Genomic DNA, 23337 nt, shown 5'->3' on the forward strand with positions numbered 1-23337 from the left:
ATGTTGTGCTTATTTGCAACTTATTGCAAAGTCTGTATTCATTTGGCTCACTCAGTCTTCTTGGTAGAGTTACTAAACATTCCTATCAGTACTGTGAACAAGATGGAGCACCTGATTAATCGAAACACCTAAACATAGTTTGGAAGATGTTGGGTAGTTTACCTTGCATTGGCAAAATCAAAAATACTTAGGAAATAAACATGTAAATGTTACTTGCCATCTTCTAAATGTGAATCTTAATGTAGTGAAATGTAATATGTGAAATGCTAGCTTGATTTCACAACATAATTGAAAATCAGCTTTATTAAATCTTACCTGCTAAATAAGGATAAGAAAAATAAGACCTATTTCATAAAATTCTCATTTAAATAACACTATTCATGTACTCAATTATTGTATCAAATAAACCCTCCAAGCTTGCAATAAAAATGTACTTACCTAAAATAAGTGCAATAAATTAGCTGAGCAACAAGGTGCATGAATACTGCTCAATCATAGAGCAAATTGATAGTGAAAGTCTTGATAGTGCTATGGTTTTGAAACTGTAACAATGTAATTTCAAATTTGCACGTTAGAACCATTGTGGCCATTTAAACTGGTGGTTTGAGGTCAGACAATGACAAGATATTGCATGTATTCTTTTCTATCACTTAAATGCTTAAAATGAAATCAGAAAAATCAAACATTCATTGTGGACTAATTTAAGAAAAGATGACCTCCCTAGGAGAAGCTAAAGCTGATGCAACTATGAGTGTACATTCTCTCCATCTGTATCCACTGACCAGTTCCTTGATCATTGTCCCTCATGATGAAAGCAATTAATTTCTTTTTACCAATAACTTTTGTCTCCTGGCTAGCTCCACCTCATAGAGAGAGTTTGGGTCAACAGCACACCTCTAGGACCTTTCATCCGAGTCTTCCAGAGAGAATCACACTTCCCTCTGGGCTCTGCACCTGCACATCCATCAAAATACCAGTCCCCAGCCTTTCCAAAACTAGATGGCATGCGTCCTCACCTACAATGAGACCTGTGAAAGTGTGGTCCATGTATTTATCACCACTAAAACCCAGAGCTTGCTTCCGTAACCTAACACAGAGACGTAGCTCGATACATTTGTGTTGGAATTTTAATGAAATAGAATTGAAATTACAAGCAAGACTTGCTTTAATATTTCTAGAAGCCTCCTAGATATTTATTATTCATTTCACGTACCACGTGAATTCTGCACAGATGGAAATGAATCACAGAAGTGGAAATCTGAGATGGCACAGGGGCTTCTGTTTTGTGTGTTGGCTATGATCACTGATTCCCTTTAAACATTTCATTATATTGCTGAAAAGTTTATCTGCCATATTGCTCAGGGGCTTAGATAACTAATGTTTTTAAAGATTTATTTATTTTTATTGGCAAGGCAGATACACACAGAGAAGGAGATACAGAGCGAAAGATCTTTTGTCCGCTGGTTCACTCCTTAAGCACCTACAATGGCTGAAGCTGTGCTGATTTGAAGCCAGGAGCCAGGAGCTTCTTCTGGGTCTCTCATGCAGGTGTAAGGTCCCAAGGCTTTGGACCATCCTCTACTGTTTTCCCAGACCACAAGCAGCAAGTTGAATGGGAAGTAGAGCAGCCAAGATTGGAACCAGTGCCCAAATGGGATCCTGGCTCTTGCATGGCAAGGACTTTAGTCACTAGGCTACCACACCAGGTCTTTAGATAACTATTTTTAAACTTGAAGCATGTTTGAGACACCTTTTGCAAGGCCAGACTCCCCCAACACAGAAACCTATGGAGGTCAGGGTGTGATAAAACCCTCCTGGAACATGTCAAGAGATCCTGAGACATACACCTCTCGTTTGGGTGGTCAGGAACAGTTCATGAGAACAAGGTAGGCATGAGACAGCCATTACCTCTGTTAAGCACAATTTTTGGAAATGAGCCTTGGCTGGAAGACACTATTTGTATCAGTGCCCAGAATGCTCACCTTTGGCCTAGCAGCACTAATGAGTCCCTTGAATTCCCTCAGTACAACCCTAGGTACAGACAAGCAGTCAGAAAACCAGGGCCATCTCTTCATTTCACTGAATGAATTTTCCAGTACTCTGATCAAGTGAGGCAGTTACAGGATGCCTGAGAAGGGCAGAGAGGACAGTGTGGAGGACAGTGAGCAGAGGTGAACAGGAGAAGCTGGGAACTGAGACGGGCTGGGATCTCTGGGCCCTGTCACACCACCCATGACTGTGATGGGGCACATCAGTGCTGCCTTCACGTTACCTGGATTTATGGACTCATCATGGTCTCTGCAAGACTGTAACAGTGTCTTCAAGTTTTTAAAATATTATTACGAAACAGGAATATCCAAAAGATCACTTTAAATAATGCCATCTACCCTCCCCACCGCTCAACAAGAGTCACAAGTCCATCACTCTTCTATTTAAGTGTATCCTGAGATTGCATAGAGAATGGTATGAAGTCTAATACTCTAGTATCAATACACATTTAACAGTTGCAATGAAAGTTCATCTTTTATTCCAAAGTAATGACGCATACTGAAATCTATCTCCAAATCATGTTATAATTGCTTCCATTATACAGATTAGATAGATAGATAGATAGATAGATAGATATTGATATATATTTACTGATCTTTTATTTTTCATGAAGGTTGCCTATGATATTTGCCCTTTCGGGATTGGTTTATTTCACTGAGCACAATGGTCCCTATCTGGTATCATTTTGTTTCGTCTTCTTGGTGGCTGAGTAGTATTCCAAGGACTGGATGTACCATTTTCTTTATCTGCTGCTGTTTTGATGGGCATTTGTTTTGCTTCCTTTTCTTTGCTATCACAAATTGTGTTGCTATTAATATAGAATTACAGATCCCCTTCTCATTTGCAAAATTCATTTACATTGAATTTATTCCCAAAAGTGGAATAGCTGGGAGTGTGGGAGGACTGTCCCTGAGCCTAAGGACCTGTATCATGAAAGCTAAAGAATTAAAAAACAAAAAGTCTGTAATTCACTGTGTGCTACCTTGCAACTTGAATCTACCGAACAGCTCTACTTCTACAGAGTAAACCTGTTTGGAATGTTGTAATGACTAATGAATGGGCAATGTGTTTATTTTAATGAGGTGTTCCTGGAAATTCAGAAATCCCCTGACATCAGCAATAAACACAAAAACTGTACTGTGAGATTGGACTCCCTATGGTAGTGAATAGGGTAGCCCTACACACATGAGCACCAACTTCTTACTTGACTGCTGGCACCTCTGATTGGCATGGAAGATGAGGAAAACAAATGGGCTTATCTGGTGGTAAGGCTGAGGAGCCGAACATCTAAATTAGAAGGCACCAAGCCAGAGGGATGGGTGGGATATCGTGAATCGAAGGAAGGAAGTTGCAAAAGAAGGCCTGGGGAGAGAGAAGAGGTGAGAGTTATCCATTCTATTAGTAATGGGCTCCTTCTAATACAGAGAGCAGCCGATATTCGAGCAAAGTGCAGATGAGCAAGGAAATTCAGCATTAGCACGAAGTCATAGAATGACACGGCACGTAAAGCAGGGCAGAAATGTGTAGTGCAACAGTCAAATCCAGTTTAACTACCTGTGACAAATTCACATAAATGACAGAGGACAAAAGGCCTGTCTCCACTTCAGAGGGGCTCTACCCACTCCAGTGGAAAGCACATTATCACGGAGCTTTGTCTAATGGGTGGGTGGGGTTTGTGCATTTTGGCATACAGAAAGGCAATAATACTCTGATTCCCTAAGTAACAACAAAGATTCTTGCATATTAAACATATTTTTGAAGCATGTATTTAGATCTCATTGGGAATGCAATTATGTGAAATTTCAGCCAGATAGATGTTTGCTGCCCTGTTGGAATCTTCTCTGAGATATGATTAAAGGTATCTTCCTACCTCAGGTGTGTCTGAGAGAGGCTTTGCTTTATAACTGGAGCTGAGAACCCCAATAGTGGAAGCCTGGGTTCTATATACAGGCTGCTACTTCCTGCAGGTACAGATTTATACAATTTGCTCAGATTCAAGGGCCATAGTGGTTTTTAACGAAGTACATTCATTTACATGTTCTTGATTGCTGGAGCTTTTTCCAGCAATCTTCCATGACTCGGATTCTGCATCATTCTCCGGCAGTTCAGTGGGAAGAGGCTGGCTGTTTCTTCTCCACCCTGACAAAAAATGAAGCCCCTGGCAGCCTTTCTTCTCTCAAAAGCTACCCTTCTTGTTATTTAATGAGTTCCTCCCTCAGAGACTGGTGTTTGGTACAGCAGTTAGAATGGTGGCGAGGACACCCCTGTCCCACATAGAACTTCTGGGATTCAGTTCCTGGCTCAGGCTCCTCATGCTTGCTTACTACAGACACAAACCCTGGTGAGTTAGAAGTCTGGCATGGCTGGTCAGGTCCCTGTTACCCACGTGGGATACCCTAATGCATTCCTGACTCCCCATATTGGACTATTTTCTACAGTGGCCTCTTTCAAGCCTTTAGGTGAAAGAACCAGCAGGTAGGGATGTTCTTTCTCTCTCTCCTTTTTCTCTCAGTTAAGAAATAAAATTAAACTCATCTCTGTCATGTCTATGGATTAAATGATTGTGATCTGTCCTGAGCTCCTTACAGATGTAGCAGGTTCTGAAGTCCAATGTCTTATACCCATTCCTATCTCCCAGTCTACACTGGATCTTAGCCAAAAGGCCGAGACGCGATCTCCCCAGTCTCTTCATTGCTTATCAGCTCCTGCCTTCTCCACTCAGGCGATTGACTAAGTCTTTGACTATCTGCAACAGCCTCAGTTCTTTATCCAGTAATTTGAGTGAATCATCATGAAGAGTTTACCAAATTTCCTTGACACATGTCACATCTGTCAGTGCACTCCCCTCTCATTGCCTACCCTACTGCTTATTCTCAAACAATCTAAACTTCATCTTTACCCCTCAGAGAACTTCAAATATCTAAAGCCTCTGCACCCTGGTCCCCTCTGAGACCTTCTCTCTGTGCAGACAATGCCCCTTTTCCATGTCCTAATGTCCTAATATAGCCACGTGATGCCTAACAAAGGAATGAAGGAGGGGACACACTGTGAGAAGAGAACAGTGTTCCCCACAGTTGTAGGGACAATGCTGTGGGCACTTGAACTATGATAACTCCAACAGTATTAGGTAAAATATTTGTTCAGGCCGCTTTGTACATTCAATAGATTCTTGACCAAAATGCTATTATGCAGGCCATGGCTATTTACAAAGTGTTGAATCATGGAAAACTCATAAGGCACTCAAGAATTTATAAAAATTACACAATTTCAGAATCAAGATGCAAGAAAAGTAACACTAAAAATAAAATATTGGCTAAATATTCATGAATATAAACCTATATAGTTGAAGGGAGTAAATTAAGCATCCCACAGACAATTAGAATAAGTTGACTAAGAAAATGACCGAGGAAGGGAAGTAGGATTTCTTAATGATAAAATGCCAGTTCACTTTACAGAAAGCAAATCAACACAGAAGTCTTCCAGCAGATAAATGGCTTTGACATGAAAATCTCAAGTTGATAAAAACCTCAGCCCATATAAAACACAGAAAAGAGCAGAAAGAGTAGGATTATGATGACATGGGGGTGATCCCTGAAATAAGGATGCCAGAGCAGAAAGAGCTATCTCTTTTCACAGAACAGATGCAAATAGAAAGCTAAGTTAGATACCATCACAACAAAACATAAACAGTGTGTAAGAAATGTGTCATCTATGATATTCGTGTTTTAACATTTTGCTTACCAAACTTGCTTTCCTAAATACAGAAGCTAGATAGACCGACTTCCAGGGAAGTGGAAAGTGCTTAATAAGTCTACTAAAGGCTGAGAAGTACATGAGATTCTTACAGATTTGTAGGAGAATTCCACAGAAGACAAAATCTGTTCTAATGCTATTCAAATTGGTTTTCAATAGGAGGCAAAAGGAACACTTGTAAATTATTTTAATGAAGGTTATGTTTTAGGGATCAAATATGAAGGCAGTCACACACAGAGATTACGTCCAGATTTATTTCTTTGATTCCTTTCAAGGAATTCAAAGATGGTTCACCACTGCCTGAAGACAGCTGGGGAGGAGTCTACCAGCATCATGGAGAGAGCCAGGAGAAACTGCATGTCGGGACTTATTAAGGCTACGATGTTGGTGATGGCCCTAATGTGTCCCGCTAGCTCAGCATCCCTGACTGCAAGAGGAGGAATAGCTTAGGGCATCTTGTGCTCTTCAAACTCCCCCATCAGGTCCCTGCCCATGCGCAGAAGCTTGCGGTCCTCAGAAGTCTGTGCATTGACTGCTGTGGTCTTTCCCTGTCTCCAAATCACCAAGTGAGCACAGCCCCAGTCTCCGGCCCCCAAAACGAATCCTGAAAAGGGCCTGTTAGCAAACCAGCAAAAAATAAGAAACCTTACAAAAGGCAGTGGAACTTGGATGATTTTGACATCATTCGCCAGCTGGGCAAGAGGCAATTTGGTAATGGTTATTTGGCAAGAGAGAAACAAAGGGAGTTTATCCTGGACCTGAATGCATTGTTTAAAACCCAGCTGGAGAAAGCTGGCGTGGACCATCAGCTCAAGAGGGAAGTAGAGATCCAGTCACATCTGTGGCAGGTAATATTCTCTGACTCTAAGGCTATTTCTGTGATGCCACTCATGTGGCATCCTAGAGTATGAGCCTCTTGGGATTGTCATAGGACAGTTCCAGAGGCTTTCCAAGATTGTTGAGCAGAGAACTGCTCTCTATATCACCAACTGGCAAATGCCCTGTCGTACGGTCACGCGAAGAGAGTTATTCATGAAGATACTAAACCTGAGATGCTGCTACTGGAGAGCTGACTTTGGGTGGTCCATGCATGTGTCGTCATGCTGGAGGACGACCTGTGTGAGATGCTGGACTATCTGCCCCCTAGATTACGGAAGGCCACATGCATGAGGAAAAAGCAGACCTCTGGAGCCTCGGAGGCCAACAGATACCATGAAACCTACAGAGAAGTATCACAGTTTGAATTCACATTCTATAACTTTGGAACCAAGGGAGCGAGGGACCTCATTTCCAGACTGTTGAAGCCCAGCCCCATTCACAGACGCTTTATTATCACAAGTGCTTGGGCACCCAAGGGTCTCAGGCAAGTCAACCCAAGCCCTCCAGCTGCCCAAAGAGCCTTCTAGCAACAATCGACCACACAACACAGGGACAGTTGATCCAGGGCTGCTGCATAGCCTGTGTGCCAGGAAGATGCTACAGACCTTTCTCCTGCTGAACACCATTGAAAACGCCTGCGATTGGACCAGCGGTGCCACAGCCTCTCACTTAGGAAGCTCTGCTTCAGAAGACATGCCATTCAGGGGTCAAAGCCGCCACAGGGCTGTGGGATGGCTACTGACTTCTTGATCCGGACCTGAGTTTTGAGCACCATCGCCAGAGCCTGTGCCATACAAGGTGTTCCGATGGCAGACAAATTTGGTGTCTGCTGGTAAAGCCAGGTGACCGCTTACCCTGACTTAATAGGTTACATAGCTGCACAGTGCATGATGGCCTGCAGGACTGCTTAATTCTTGCTGGGATCCCATATGGATGCCAGTTCATGTCCCAGCTGCTCCACTTTCCTTCCAGCTCCCTGCATGTGGTCTGGGAAAGCAGTAGAGGACGGCCCAGTGATTCAAGACACTGTATCCAGGCCCGGCGGCATGGCCTCGTGGCTAAAGTCCTCACCTTGAACGCCCCGGGATCCCATATGGGCGCCGGTTCTAATCCCAGCAGCTCCACTTCCCATCCAGCTCCCTGCTTGTGGCCTGGGAAAGCAGTCGAGGATGGCCCAATGCTTTGGGACCCTGCACCCATGTGGGAGACCTGGAGGAGGTTCCTGGCTCCTGGCTTCGGATCAGCACGCACCGACCGTTGCGGCTCACTTGGGGAGTGAATCACTTGGGGAGTGAATCACTGGATGGAAGATCTTCCTCTCTGTCTCTCCTCCTCTCTGTATATCTGACTTTGTAATAAAATAAATAAATATTAGAAAAAAAAAGACACTGTACCTGCACGGGAGACCTGGAGGAGTCTCCAGATTCCTTTGCAACAGCTCCAGCTTTTGCGGTCATTTGTGCAGTGAACCAGCAGATCAAATATCTTTCTTTTCTCTGTCTCTCCTTTGTAAATCTGCCTTTCCAATGAAAATAAATAAATCTTTAAAAAAGAAAAATGACTGGTCAACAAAATATGCTCTTAAATAGCTCTTTAGTACATAGAGGCAAACCTATTTCCTGTAACTAGTCACTGCTTCTGTAGTCAGTAACAAATCAAAGGAGAATCTTACATTCTTCATTTGGTCATTTTCACAAATTTATTATTTTTGCTTAATCTGCACTTATTTCAAAGTATGTTCTTGCCTATTGTTAACTTTTGCTTGGGAAATAGTGGTTAAGAGTGCCAACCCGGGAACCAGTTCATTATGTCCCAGTGCTGCTTCCGAGTTCAGCTTGCCAATTGTTTGTTTAACCTAAGACTCTTGATAAGAAGACCCACTGCAATGTTGTCAATGGCATCCTTGTAGAACTTGCTTTACCATTTCTGTACCCCCCACAACATAAGATAGATTTCTCTCAGTGTCATTGAATGTCTTGAGTTGAAACTGCCTTCAATTTAGCAATTTAGCGTAGGCTTAAATCCAACAATTGAGCTCCTCAACAAAAGAGCAAAGGGCTCACAGGTGCAGAGTGGAAGACTATGTTAAGCGGCAGTGTATGGTGGTGAATCTGCCACATCCAAGGCAGCTCAAGAGACACAGCAGGTTCTAGGAGGTGTCAGCTGTTTTCCTGTAGGTGACAGCATGGCTCTGCCAGCACTTGGGCTTTAGCATTCCACTCTCAAAAGCCATAAGATTAAAAAAACAAACAACAACAACAACAAAACTGCTGCTGTTCCTGTGTCTTTATTCCATAGTGGTTTATTCTAGCAGCCCCGGGATACATAAGCTGATGTTCTCAGCATGTGGGTCCACTTCTCAGAGTCTTGGCCGCCATGCTGGTATCCATATGAGATTCAGTCTGTGTCCCAGCTGTTCCACTTCTCATGTAGCTCCCTGCTTATGGCCTGGGAAAGCAACAGAGGATGGCCTGAAGCCTCAGGACCCTGCACCCACACGGGAGATGCAGAAGAGGTTCTGGGCTCCTGCCTTTGGATCGACTCAGCTCCTACCCCCTGCAGCTCTGCTTCCCATCCAGCTCCCTGCTTGTGGGAGACCAGGAAGAAGCTCCAGGCTTCTGGCTTTACTTTAGTTCAGCTCTGACCATTGTATTCATTTGGGGATTCAACAAGCAGACAGAAGATCATTATCTTTTCTTACTCTGTAAATCTGCTGTGCCTTTCCAATAAAATATGAACAAATCTTTAAAAAATACAGTACTAAGCACTTAAAAAAGGAAAATTTCAAATAAGCAACGTAATGGTTGAAAAAATTAATAATCTTAAAATAGCTGTACTACTTAAAGAAATTTTTGGATTCAAAACACCAAAAGCAGCCATTATATATTGAGAAATAAATCCTAAACTTGTACAGAACCCCAAAATGTGTAGAACAGCCAAAAAATTCTGAGAAAAATAAGCAAGCTAGTTATCTTATTAACCTCAAGGACTTAGAAAAAGAAGGAAAACAAAACCAAAAATTAGAAGATATATATATATGAAAAGCAGTAAATAACATTAAATTTTTTAAAGATTTATTTATTTTATCGCAAAGTCAGATATACAGAGGAGGACAGACAGACAGGAAGATCTTCCATCCGATGATTCACTCCCCAAGTGCGTGCAACGGCCGGTGCTATGCCGATCCAAAGCTGGGAACCAGGAACTTCTTGTAGGTCTCCCACACAGATGCAGAGTCCCAAGGCTTTGGGCCGTCCTCAACTGCTTTCCCAGGCCATAAGCAGGGAGGTGGATGGGAAGCGGGGCCGCTGGGATTAGAATTGGCGCCCTTATGGGATCCTGCCGCGTTCAAGGCGAGGACTTTAACCGCTAGCCCACGCCACCAGGCCCAACATTCAATTTTGAAACCACAGAAGATAAATAAAGCAAATGCTCTTATTTTTTGAAAGATAAACAAATTAGAGAATAAATGCAATTTAAAGATAAAACAGCAGCATGTATGCAAATGTTGCCTCAGAAATAATATCATAAAAACCTGCTATGAGTAATGAATAACACAACTGTTGTGGAGTGTGAGAGCTATCACACCAGACACATGTATAGACTATTAGGAAGACCGTAGTCCCCAAGCTTGGTGACAGCAATTCCCCCGCTACACTCTAGGAATGTAGTGAGGCAGAAATTAGAGGTTTTTAAGCTGTCATCCTTCATTCAAATTGAACTCCATACAGGACAAAGTTTTCATGCATTTAATTAACCTAGTGTCCAGAAGCCAAAAGAGAGTTGCCGGAACCCAAAGTTTTCGTGTAGTTTTATTGAAGAAGCGCAGTAGGAGACAGGAGTGGCCATGTGCCTGGAGCCTCCAAAGCCATTTCCACACTGGTGATTGATTTGAACGGCACAAGAGGAAGGACTGTGCGGGTGTTCGGAAGCACAAGGAGCCTCCAGAGTTGATTTTGTGCGTTCAGTTAACTTAAATGGTGCAAGAGAAGGTGGGAAGGGTGAGACATGGAAACTCCCTTTCCACACTGTCTGTGCTGTCAATTAACCAACAAGCAGGTGCTGCACCCCATCTCTATAACAGCATTGCATTCTGTTAGTACACTCACTGTGGAAAGTAGAATGGAACTTCCATGTGGCTCAGCAATCCCCCACTGCAGAACACATATTCAAAACACATGGCCTCGTCATATCAAAGAGATATTGGCTCCCTTTTGGTTTATTGTAGCACTTTTCACTATAATTAAATTTATAATCAGTGAATTGCCCATCGGTGGGTGAATGGATTAAAAATGTGGTGTATATGCACCATGGATATCATTCAACTGAAAAGGAATCCATCATTTGCAACAAAGTGAGTGGAACTGAAAGAGGACATGACTGAAGGCAATCAAACTGACAAAGAGACAAGAGCCATCTGCTCCTAGGAGGCATGGGGGGCATGCGTTTCACAAGTAGAAGTTTTTTGTGATTCATCAATTGTAACAAATATATTAAATAGATGTCTTTATGAGGGAGAAACTGGGTGCGATTTATAGATTAAAAATACAACACATGGCTTTAAGATGTTAGCAATGAGGCAAGCCTGAGCACTTTGGATAGAAATCCTTTGTACTGTTTTACAATTTTTGTCTTGCAAATGTAGGACTACTCTGAAACAGCTTTCTGTGAAAAAAAAAAAAATAGAAAATGCTTCTTTCAACAAAAAACATTCTCTTCTAAGAAGATTCTAAAGGGAATATTGTTTATACAAATGAATTTAAACTTTTATTTATTTTTGCATTATTATTATTATTACTATTGCTAACATTTAATGTCTACATTGACTTGCACAAGGCACACTCATCATTGGAGAACTTTGAATATTATCCTTTCAGGCACCATCACCTTCATTTAGCAAAAGCTGTGTTAAATGGGAAATTAGAGCTTTTAGCAGTAGACATTACCTGGATTCTATGACCTAGCTATAGATTCTCAGGTAATTTACTCAAAATCTCTCAAAAATTGCATCAGCTCCATTAATTATTACTTTGGTTTAACAATGTCACCGTGTTTTAGGTTCCTATAGCTTTTGCCCAGACAAGTGGGTTTGAATTCATTCTTGGACACTTTCTTGGCTGTGTGGATATGAGATGGTGATTTTGCTCAGTCTTACACTCAGTTTCTTGCTCTGTAATTTAAGGCAAAACTAACCCAAGTTGCACGGTTATTTTTTAGTCAGTAAATAATATAACACAAGTGAAAGGACAAATTAAATGACCAGATGACAATAAATATGCCTGTTATTGATTATCTTATTCCTTATCATAAATTTAATTGTCTTGCATGGGGACTGATTGACACAATAGATATTATAAATATTTAATGCTTGTAAACATTTACTGTGTTGGAAAATTTGAAAATCCAACTTGAGAGGGAGGGAGAGAGGGAGATGACAAGGAGGGAGAGAGAAAGAGAGTGAGAGAGACTATACTATGTACTGGCTCATATTTGGAATCATTGAAACAGCCAGGGCTGTGCCAGGATGGATCCCAAAACTAGCAACTTAATCAGGGACTCAAGCTGAACCCATTGCTTGCTGCCTTCCAGGTACTCCTTAGCAGAAAACTGGATCAGAAGTCAAGGACGGGCCAAGAAGCTGATGCAATCCCCCCACCCCCCGTGACTCTAGCATCCTATGTATGTGCCGGTTTATGTCCCCACTGCTCTGCTTCAGATGTAATTTTTGCTAGTAGCTTGACAAAAAAACAGAAGAGAATTCCCTAAGTGCTTAGGCAGCTGTCACACATCTGGGAGATGTTCCCAATTCTCTTTCTCTGTGTGTATGTGTGTGTGTTTGTTTGTGATCGTGTTTGTTGGAGAAGTTTGTTCCCTATGTTTATGCTACCTTTGAGTTGCACATTGGAGTAGCAGTGACTACCCAGAACTCAAAGAAGGTTGAGCCAGCACAGCTTATGTCTAACACATTTAGACTGAGAGTATGGAGACACAAAATGTTGAATTGAACTTGTCTGGGCACTACAGTGTTGTAACTACGACAATGTGCTGGAGCAAGGCATTGGGAATCTTTTGTAAAAAGATCTTTGACTTTACAAAGAGCTGTTTAAGAATTCCTAAAACAGGGCCCAGTGCGGTGGCTTAGCAGCTGAAGTTCTCTCCTTGAACACATCAGGATCCCATATGGGCTCAGGTGCTAATCATGGCAGCCCTGCTTACCATACACCTCCCTGATTGTGGCCTGGGAAACCAGTTGAGAACGGCCCAGCGTCTTGGCACCCTGCACCCATGTGGGAGACCTGGAGGAGGTTCCTGGCTCCTGGCTTCAGATTGGCACAGCACTGGCCGCTGTGGTCACTTGGAGAGTGAATCATCAGATGGAAGATCTTCCTCTCCATATATCTGACTTTGTGATAAAAATAAATAAAAATCTTTAAAAAAAAGAATTCCTAAAACAACATAATTCCTAAGAATAGACTAAAGGTGAAAGAGTAAAGCAAGCTGACACTTGCCAACATCTTGTCAACAAGAGAAGCATAACACAGAGAAGATGGGGGAGTGGTTCAAAACTGGCTTTGTCCAAGTCTATCATCTACCAATCATTGCTGGTAATCTCCAAGGGGGGGCAATTAAACAGGTGGCAATTGGAAAGCTATGTGGGATGCCACGCAAGCTACTGTACTGATCTGAATAACATGGGTTTAGTACAGAGTCAATTAGAGGAATTGGAGCATACATATGTGCTTGGGATGAACTCAACCAGACACACAAAGGTGCAACCAAATGGACACTGCATGTGAAATGCCCACATCAGGCAGGTGCAATTACTGAGTCCCTCCATATTACCCCACAGTCTCTCCACACATTCAGACCTAGTCGATCCACTGTTGTACTTGCTATCCCTCTCTATATGTGTACATTTTCATGGCAACACTTGTCAAACTGGTATCATGTCCTTGACATACTATTGGGAACTGGGAAACTGAATTAGATAGAAGCATCCATTTTAGGAACTAAGTTTAGTAGACTGTGAATTGATTATAAGGCTGATAGTCTCTGGCATTTAAATGGACAATTTCAAGCAATGAAGGGTAATTGATAGCTCTTACAGAATAATAATCCAGGAGAAACTATCCACTGTCCATCACAGCAGGGTTAAAGGTCAGAGCTTCCTTGTAATTCTCAGTTAGTTCCCAGTGCTGAGAAAGGCTGTGCATTTGGTAGAAATAACAAAATAATATGTCAAAATTATAATAAAATTGATATAATTATAACACTAATACTACATGTTGGAGGTTGCTATATTTCTTATACAAGGCTAAAGCAGTTTCAGATTGATACTTGATGACGAACCTCTCTCAATTAGCCCAGATTCCCTGATAAGAAGATTCAGAATCTGAGATGCCATGAATCTCCCAAGATCGATAAGCCAGCCAATGATTGTCCTGCAACTCCAATACAAGACATCAACCTCCATTAACATGGCTGCTATTGCACAGTGAGTGTCTTCACAGGCTGTCGGGGTCCAATCTAGAATCCTAAATTATTTCACAAAATCTAGGGCACAAAGGTAGGCTCAAGTCCTGTAAGATTAAGAAAGGAGCAGGTAAAAGTGCATGTCAGCAGAGATCATGCGTCTCTGCTGGTCCACAGCTTCTCTAGCACTGGTTGTTGCTTTTGTTTGCTCTAAGTACCACAAGTCTGGGTGAATATGCTTGGGAGGCAGAAGGTCAACGCAGCCCCAGTTCACAGTGGTGACACGTGGGTAGCCACTGGAGGCATCGGAATACGAACAGTACAGACATAGTTACAGAACAGACAGAGAAAAATGATTCTAGTTAAATACTATCTGCATACAATTCAACTAAGCAGGAAGTTAAAAAGAGTTCTGTCGCACCTAGAGCCTACATAAATGAAAGACTATTTTACATATCGCCACGGAACACGATGGAATGCCTCCTTGTTACGTTCTGCCTTCATCAGAGAAGGAGACTCCTAGCAGCCAGATCAGCATTCCTCTAGTGATCAAAACCAAAAGATGTTGTTATCAAGAGCGAACGCTTTAACCAAAACTGATGCAGAATGTAAAAGAAAGAAGGTGGAGCAGAGTGAAGCTCCACCTGCAGGGAAACTGTGGCACTTGTGGGGAGGACTGGAGAGTTAGAGATGTCAATAGCACACACACTGTGTGACACGACAGGAATGGTGGGGCGGAAGGCAGGAAGGAGGGTAGAAAGCAGAGACCGAGTTAAAGTTGTGGTCTTCAGACCCAGGGCTTGATTGTGGCGACATCCCCTTCTACTACCCTCTCCAGTCCCCTGAAGAATCCGTACCAATCTCTATCCTGCTCCCTGGTGCCCAGACTGTTAAAAATGCCCTCCTCTCTGTGAGTAAAAGCCATTCAATGTCAATTCATAGAGAATCTAATTTCTCCTCTGTATTGATTTCACTGAGCCTGGGGTTAAATCAGAAAGGAGATGGTGATGCCAAAGGCATTCTAATATTATGTGTGGCCTCTGGTACACTTAGCTGACTGACCATGGACCTTTCTGAGGCATCATCATGTCTAATTAAACCAGCACAATATAGGCTGTATACAAGCGCTGCCCAAGGCAGTGTTGCCTGCTATAAGGCCTAGTAGAAATGGAGTTCTTATAACATACGCAGCACTTATTGGCTCTACATTCCCAGTAGGACAAACAGTGATGCAAGGAAATGGACAGAAAGCATGAGGTCTATGTCTATACAGGGATGGACCAGTAGGTACCAGAATGACATCTTCTGTCGTGACACTTTTCATTGCCAATCCCCCACACATCAGGCACCTGTCAAGCCCTGTCCGCAGCCCAGCCCTAGGGAAAGCCAGCTTATGGGAACAGGCTGTATTGTATGCCTTGAATGTTATTTTTTCTCAGCACAAGGAAGGCCAACAACTTTTTTTTCTGAAACAGAAAACACGCTCTTGAAGGCAGTGTGCAGGTATTTCTAAGCCCCTAAAATGATTGGGAAGGAGCCCTGACTGGAAGTCTATACAGGAGGAAGTTATATTATTTGAGCTCCGATATTCCACTGCCTAAAGCTATATGTCACACAATGGCCATCAAGGAGAGAAGCAGAGGGCTGCCAGCTTAGTGTGGACAAAGGGGCTACCTTTCCTGCTGATAATGATAACAGCTACTACAATAGATAGTGAAGTTAAATTTCAGCAGTGGAATGGAACTGAGGCCTCTATTCAAAGAGAACTGTCCACAAATGTGGTCTAATATAACTCCCTCAGGGCTTACAAAGATGGGTGGAAATGTTTCTAGAATAAGCTATTACAACTGAATAACCTGTCAATCTAGGATATATAGTGGACACCGAGGAGAGGCGGAGGGGAAGTGATAGGGTCATTTTATTTCTAATATCTTCAGTCTTTTAGAGAATAAAATATTCCGAGTAGAAGATAATTGATTTTCTTTTGCTTTATCTTCCTCTCTCTTCATTAGACGCTAAAGACAAGAGATGATGGGAAGTAGAACTCTAAATGAATTTCACAAAGAGGCGGGGCCTACCTACCAGAAAGAGATCGGATTTTACCTACCAGCAGGTGACCACAATTTTGTAAACTTTAAGGCTCACCTAGTTTGAGCACTTCGGGAGCTTGAGAAATGTACATCGAGGGGACTGTCTGCTTCCAGCCTCATGCTTTCTGAACACAGAATGTTTGCTAGAAAAACTTACATTTATTGGGTTGAAATGTACCTCCACAACCTAGGTTTCCTGAAACACAGACAGTAAAGGACCCCACTATCTCCAGTGATCCCATCAGAAGTGATATTGGCGGTGTTGGTTTGTGACAAGGGCAATGAAGGAAAGGGTATTTGTCCCTTTAATGTGGTCTTCAGGGAGAGGCATGTTGAAGAAATATGCATAGCTCTTCGAGAAAACCATGCCCATAATGCATTTCACCTTGACTGCTGATGTCCTACACCCAAAACAAGATTAGGGCAGGCTGGTAACAACCTCCAAATGCATACGAATAGTAATATCATCACTGCTTTTTAGTGGCGCCCAATATGGAGGAACAAGACCGAGAAGAATAAAAACCAGAAGTGAAAGTGCAAGTAAGCTTCACGTTTAATGATGAACACGCCATCCATCCAGCTTGAGCTGTTATCTGCAACTCTAAAAAGGAGGTGGACACACACTTTTGGTGTGCTAAAACCTGGAAGACAAGGCCATGTGGTGTATTGAATGAGTTTCTCAAGCACCATTTGGTAAAAATATTTGAGAAAAATCCAGAAACAGAAGAAACATGATAGAATGTCTCTGCATTGCTAATTGCTCTTTCCAAACATTGCGAAGCAATGTATTGGAAGAACACGGCCCTCAGTCACCATCCTAAAGGTTATGAGCAGAAATAAAATGAATACACTGCAATGCTTAAAGTTTATTTTCAGATTACTTCAGAATGAAAAGGCTGCCATAAAAAGTCAATGTGAACTGCTGGGCTCAAAATTCCAGCCACGGAGGAAATTGCAGTATCCATGCTTGGACTGTAGAATGCATGTGTCAGAGCTGGGCCTCCTCAGTGGCTTAGACGGAGCAGTAGACAGCATATCCAGATGCACATGGAGGATATGGCAGTACACTGGAGCCTGCAGAGGACATTGGTACCATAACCAAGGATGGATGACAGAACAAATTGATCAAGTACCCCTGCCAAGAGCTGGCAGTGAATACCAGGGCAAATGGAAACTCTACGGTGGACTATGTCAGCTGGTAGATTCTGGAGATTTCATTGTGATTGAAGGGCAAAATTGGCAGTAATACAGAACTGCTAAACTATCAAAACTGCTTGACCTTCGGAGTATCCTCCACATAAAGGACCCTGGAATGATTGGGAGACTGGATGTTTCTTCCCCCTTATCTCTCCCCTCCCCAGGGACACAGGAAGGTAAAAAGAGAATGTCAAAACAATGATGTCACCCACTTTCCTCTAGCCCTTGACCCTTTGCATCTTAATCAAATATGTGAAAGCTTTCAAAAATAAATGTATACAATAAAGAAAAAACTCACTGAATAAAACATTTGAACTTGTCTATTCAAACAAATCACTTTGAAACAAATGAAGAAAACACGAGGGGCCAGTATTGTAACAAAGTGGGTTAATCAGCTACAAAGCTCGCATCTCCTATGGGCTCAGGGTTAAGTCCCTGCTGCTCAACTTCTGACCCAACTTTCTGCTAATGAGCCTGAGAAGGCAGTACAAAATGATTCAAGCACTTAGACCCTGCTGAACAAGTCAGTTATATGGGCTACTGGCTTGCGTTTGGTCCAACCTTTGCAGATGAGGTCATTTGGGGAGTGATCCAACAGACAATTTTCTCTCTCTCTTTTTCTAACATTAGTACTTAAACTTTTAAAAGAATTTATTGTGGATCCGACACGATAGCATAGTGGTTAAAGTTCTTGCCTTGCACACCCCGGGATCCCATATGGGTGCCGGGTCTAATCCCGGCAGCCCTGCTTCCCATCCAGCTCCCTGCTTGTGGCCTGGGAAAGCAGTCGAGGATGGCCCAAAGCTTTGGGACCCTGCACCCGTGTGGAAGACCTGGAAGAAGCTCCTGGCTCCTGACTTCGGATTGGCTCAGCTCCAGTCATTGTGGCCACTTGGGGAGTGAACCATCGAAGGGAAGATCTTCCTCTCTGTCTCTCCTCCTCTCTGTATATTTGCCTTTCCAATTAAGAAAAAAAAAAAAAACATTGTTTTTCTGTGAAAGACAAGGAGACATTAGGGACACTGGACAGAAAAACAGAACGGATTTCTTGACACTGGCTTATTCCTGAAACGCACATTCAGCAAGGCTTAATACTGAAGTCAGAAGTCCACTATTCGTTCTGGATCTTCATTTAGATCTTCTTTCTGGATCTTCATTTCATTGACTGAAAAGGAACCAAGGACCTATGGTCTCCAAGAGTGCCTAACATCAAGCAGCTACACTAGGAAGCAGACATGGGACCTGAATCGAGGCAATCAAACAGGATATCCAGTGGCATCATGAAATCACTATGCATACACCTGTCATGAATGTTGCTACTTTTTAAAACAGCAACTATAGGATCAGCAACTATAGGTGTAGCAGTGAAACTATAAGTTGGGATACAGCATCCTGAATGCAAGCCATCCCAAGCCCCTATTGCTCCACTTCTGATCCACCTTCATATCAATTTGCGCAGGAAAAGAGCACAAAATGGACCAGATGCTTGGACCCCTTCCACCGACATGGAGACCTGGAAGGAGTTCCCAGATGCTGGGTTCAGTCTGGGCCCAGCTGATGTGGCCATTTGGAAATTGAATCAACAAATAGAAAACCAGTATCTATCTCTTCTCCCACTTCGTGTGTGTGTGTGTGTGTGTGCATGCTTGCACAGGCACACCTCTGCATTTCAAGTATACAAAAAACAATGAAATAATTACAGAAATAAAAAACACAAAGGGAAGAGGGAGAAGGATTAGAGAAGGAGGTTGGGACATGGGAAGCATAACACACAAGAAACACGCAATGGTATTTCACAAGACAATGTTGGTAGAGCAGCTCGCAAGCACCATCGTGGATGTCATGGATGCATTGAGCAGTGGAACTCAAGGACAACAGATATAAAGGAAAGTCAAGGGAGCCAAAATAACAGTCCTTTGATTTCTTCTGTATGTGGCAGCATCATTATCCACAAGTAAGTATGATTGCTACGTATAAATCATTTTTCCTTTTTTATATATAGAGGTAAAATTTTAGTACTAATAATTTCAGATTCTGTTTTTCAAGATTTATTTATTTATACTGCAAACTCAGGTATACAGAGAGGAGGAAAGACAGAGAGGAAGATCCTCCGTCTGTTGAATCACTCACCAAGCAGCTGCAAAGGTGGGAGCTGCACCAATCTGAAGCCAGGTACCTGAAGCCTCTTCCAGGTCTTGCACTTGGGTGCAGGGTCTCAAGGCTTTGGGCCATCCTCGATTGCTTTTCCAGAACACTGGCAGGGAGCTGGATGGAAAATGGGGCTGCCAGGAATAGAACCGGCCCCATACAGGATCCCAGTGCATTCAAGGTTAGGACATTAGCCATTAGGCTATCATGCAGGACCCTCACTCTATCTTTCAAACACAGAAATAAATATTTCAAAAAATCAATAAAAGCAAGCTTCAGATACATCTTCATGTTCACTCTTTTTCCTTTTTTAAACATTTATTTGGTTATTTAAAAAATTACTAAGAGAGGGAAAGGGAAGGAGAAAGAGAAACAAGAGAAGCATGAGAGAGAGAGAGAGATCTTACATTCACCGGTTCACTCCCTAACAGATGTCACAGCTAATGCTGGGCCAGACCAGTGTCAGGACCCAGCAGCTCCTTATGCTTACTGTACTAAAATTCCTTTTCTAAAATATCCAGAAGAATTTCTGGCCATTGACAGAAGCAATGGATCAAGCATTGCCTCCCCAGAGAAAGGATTGATCCAAGGTACATACTCCTTTTAACTGCATATCCTTTATGTTCAATAAGAAATACCTAATAGGGCATCATGTTAGTCTAGCAGCTAAAGTCCTCCCTTTGCACATGCCAGTATTCCATATGGGTGCTTGTTCTAGTCCCAGCAGCCTTGCTTCCCATCCACTTCCCTGCTTGTGGCCAGGGAAAGCATTTGAGGATGGGCCAAAACCTTGGTACCCTATAACCATATGGGAGACCCAGAAGAGCCTCCTGGCTCCTGGCTTTGAATTGGCTTCAGTTCTGGCCATTGTGGCCACTTGGGGAGTGAGTCAATGGACCGAAGATCTTGCTCTATGTCTCTACTCCCCTCTGTACATCTGCATTTCCAATAAAAATAAAGATTTATAAAAAAATTCTCATTAGAAAAGAAATAACAACATAGAGAAATGAGTTGCATCATTGTTATTTCCTACTCCAATTTTAATTTATAAAAATGTGTTGAAACAGAGAAAGAGAATCTGGGCCCGGCAGCGTGGCCTAGCTGCTAAAGTCCTCACCTTGAACGTGCCTCGATCCCATATGGGTGCCGGTTCCAATCCCGGCAGCTCCACTTCCCATCCAGTTCCCTGCTTGTGGCCTGGGAAACCAGTCCAAGACTGCCCAAAGCTTTGGGACCCTGCACCTACGTGGGAGAATCAGAAGAGCTTCCTGGTTCCCAGCTTCGGATCAGCACAGCACTGGCTGTTGCGCTCACTTGGGGAGTGAAACATCGGGTGGAAGATCTTCCTCTCTGTCTCTCCTCCTCTCTGTATATCTGACTTTGTAATAAAAAAAGTTAATAAATCTTAAAAAAGAGAGAAAGAGAATCTTCCTTCTGCTATTTCACACTCCAAATGACTGCTATAGCTGAAGGTGGACCAGGTATAATCCCTGAGCCTGGAACTCCTTCAGGGTATACCATATGAGTGGCAGGAAGCCAATTACCTGAGCCACATCCTGATGCATTTCAGTTTGTTCGCCAGCACAAGCTAGGATTCAAATCCTGGCGCTCCGCTATGCAATGCTGGGGCTCTAAGTGACCTGCCCTTTACTAGTGCATAAAACACCACTTTCATCATGATTTTTTTGTGGTCTTAGTTCAGGGTACTGAACTAACACACTTTAATCAGATTTATAGGAAAAAAAAAAACGAGAGAAGGAAAGATCTTCCATCTGACAATTCACTGCTCAAATGGCCTCAACCATTAGAGCTGAGCCCATCTGTCTCCAGGAGCCAGGAAATGTCTGGTGCAAGGTCCCAAGCATAGCTTAATGCAACATAGTGCCAGCCCATTTTTTGAAGGTAGAGCGCTTGCAGAGTTTTGTCCACCCATTTGCTAACATCGATATCACTTCATTTCATTCCATATCAGTTATTTTAGATGAATACGAGTATAGGTAAAGGCTTATGTATTAGATTAATTTAGCTTTCCTGACTTGTAATAAATCATTAGAAGCAGTGAGTGGGTCAGCATTCTGGGTAAGATTCATGCATCCCTTGGGAAAATACGTTGGTTTTTATCCTTGCTCTAGCTTCTGACTCCAGCTGCCTATATTGACTTCCCAGAAAGCAGTAGGAACAGCTCAAGAAGTATATATATTCAGGTGGGAGACCTGAATATTCAGCCCCAGTATCTAATGGCAAGAGAAAGCCAGGGCTTAGGCTTGCTGTTGGTGTGATAATTTGCCTCCGATCTTCAGTCATGGCTATGGCCAAGCCTTTTCAGGTAACTGAAAAATGAACCAGTAGATGCGATCATTTTTATCTCTCAGCAATAAATTAATAAATACAAGGTATCATTAGAAATGACACTGCAAGAAGATGGCATGATTGTTCTACCTCTGTGACCCAATGGCCAAGAAAAAACCTTCATAGTGAACATCCAAAGAAGATAAGTGGATAAAACAGATCTGTGCTTTGTAATTAAACATGCTGCATAAACACGAAACTAAGGGGAGAATCCCTAAGAAGTATCAGCGCATACATGACAATAAGAAGGTCACACTAAGCTGCAAAGGGAAGTAGGAGTCTCAGCCTGAGAAGCAACTCAATATGTGATGACAAGCAGGCTTAGAAGTGGAAAAAGTCAGATAAAACATAACTGGAGCTGAGATCAATGTTTGAGATGAATGCCAGTAGAGATAAGATGTATATTATCCCTCTCTTATACATGTTGATCCATGGGATGAATGAATTATAGCAGACCTGAATGCAGGAAGGTTAAGGCATGTTTCAAAGAACAGCTGATCAAAATTCATTTGCTAAAAGGTGGCACCCAATTTTTAGATCTTGCACTTTTTGCATTATAAAGTTTCAGATAACTCTTAGTCCATTTTGTGCTGCTATAACAGAACATTCTGGTGTGTTATATGGAAAAGCAGTTGACTTTGCCAGCTTTTGGAGGCTGAACTTTCAAGATATAGCCTCATCACTTGGATCCTATTGACAGCTGGAACCATGGTGAGAATGTCGGGAAAATGGAGGTATCTCATGACAAGAGAAAAATAGGAGTTAGGCTCATTGGTGGTGTAATAACTCACTCTGGAGGAAGCCAAGCAGGACTCCCTGAGAGCCACACTGGACTCTTCAAGTGCAGTACCCCTGATGGCCTATCTGTCTTTATTGGTCCTATGTCAAAAAACGTCACCATCTCAACACTCTCACGCTAGGGATTCATCTTCTAGAAAATTATTCTCTGAAGGACACATCCAAACTATGGCAGCTTCCTGTGGTATAGAAGCTGTTGCATGTGTGTGTGTGTGTGTGTGTGTTTTGATTGTTTGTTTTAGGATTTATTTATTTTTATTTGAAAGGTAGATTTACAGAGAGGAGGAGAGACAGAGATATCTTCCAATTGTGGTTTCACTCCCTCAACAGCCACAATGACCAACACTGAGACAAGCCAAAGCCAGGAGCCTGGAGCTACATTCAGGTCTCCCAAAATGGTGCAAGGGCTCAAGAAACCGGACCATCCTCTAATAATGCTGTCTCAGGCCACAAGCAGATAGCTGGATCAGATTGGATCAGCTAGGACCCTAATGGGATACCATATGGGATGCCAGCACATACAGATGAAAGACCAGCTGAGTATGCCATGATACCAGCCCCTGTCTTGACATTTTATTATGCAGCATAGCAGGTTGTACTA

The 23337-nt window shown here is 42.5% G+C and overlaps 1 pseudogene; it reads left to right on the plus strand.

Moving 5' to 3' along the window:
* The first annotated feature begins 1737 nt into the window (after window positions 1-1737).
* LOC101529747 (aurora kinase A-like) lies at window positions 1738-7431 on the plus strand (annotated as a pseudogene).
* Window positions 7432-23337: the final 15906 nt, after the last annotated feature.

Source organism: Ochotona princeps, chromosome 5 (assembly GCF_030435755.1).
Source record: "Ochotona princeps isolate mOchPri1 chromosome 5, mOchPri1.hap1, whole genome shotgun sequence".
Classification (NCBI taxonomy): domain Eukaryota; kingdom Metazoa; phylum Chordata; class Mammalia; order Lagomorpha; family Ochotonidae; genus Ochotona; species Ochotona princeps.